This window comes from Pseudophryne corroboree, chromosome 5 (genome assembly GCF_028390025.1).
Source record: "Pseudophryne corroboree isolate aPseCor3 chromosome 5, aPseCor3.hap2, whole genome shotgun sequence".
In the NCBI taxonomy this organism is placed as follows: domain Eukaryota; kingdom Metazoa; phylum Chordata; class Amphibia; order Anura; family Myobatrachidae; genus Pseudophryne; species Pseudophryne corroboree.
In genome coordinates this window covers 81,492,218-81,493,156 of record NC_086448.1, presented here as the reverse complement: position 1 = coordinate 81,493,156, position 939 = coordinate 81,492,218, and the positions used below count along the sequence as shown (strand labels likewise).

General features: G+C 38.9%; 1 pseudogene; it reads right to left on the bottom strand.

Annotated features, from left to right (window-relative positions):
* Positions 1-494: 494 nt before the first annotated feature.
* On the bottom strand, positions 495-613 carry LOC134931488 (5S ribosomal RNA; annotated as a pseudogene).
* Between the last annotated feature and the right edge of the window lie 326 nt (positions 614-939).

The following is a 939-nucleotide window of genomic DNA, read 5'->3' as shown; positions in this document are numbered from 1 at the left end:
TGAGTCAGTAGGGGAACGTAGACAATATGGAAGAGAAGAAGACTCTTTTGTGGGCGCACTCTTTACTTTACATAAATATAGAAAATAGTCAAAGTAGATAAAAATACAAATTTTAATAATTCAACAAAATAATTTCTACACAATTAAGACAATTAGTGGTTCATCAAGAAAATAAAGGTGGTCAAATAATTAACCAAATATTTGAAATAGCACCATGTGCTGATATGAAAGAAACTGGATTTTGGCTGATGGAAGGAAATTCTGGACGTTATATATTCAGTGGTATATTGTGCTAATAAGCCAATTACTGTTATGCATTCCCCTGTAATATAGTCTGGATACTGGTAGTGCTTAAGAGTAGTATGCCACTGTCTGGTCTCCTGCCAGAGAAGATAAGAGCGGAGGGGGCGGCAGGGGGACAGGCAAAGAGTGGAAATTGGAGAGCAGTGTGAATCTGCTGTCAGTGTTAGACACTATATGGGCTCAATCAAAGAGCTCTACTGCACTGGGTATTCCTCAATGGTCACCCACTTGAGTACTAACCCAGCCCAACACTGATTAGCTTCCGAGATCGGACGGTTTCGGGCGTCTCCAGTGTGGTATGATAGTAGAGGAAATGACCAATATTACGGAGCTCTGGAATCACTGATGAGAGTTCACGAATTTACAAAGTTATTCAGGACAGATACCAGACATAGAAGAAATAAGATGGATCTGCTGCCAATGTTAGACAGGGACTCAACCCTGAATCACTGGTGAGAGTCCACGAAAATAAGGATTGAAAGAAAAATAAGTAGATAGTAAAAAGGTATAATGGGGTTTAAATCCAGATGCGGCAATAGTAAAATGAACTGGAATAATTACATTATCATTGGAAAATGTTGCCTAAACACAGGGTGCCTGAAATGCCAAAGCAAAGATAAGGAGAAAAAATTAATA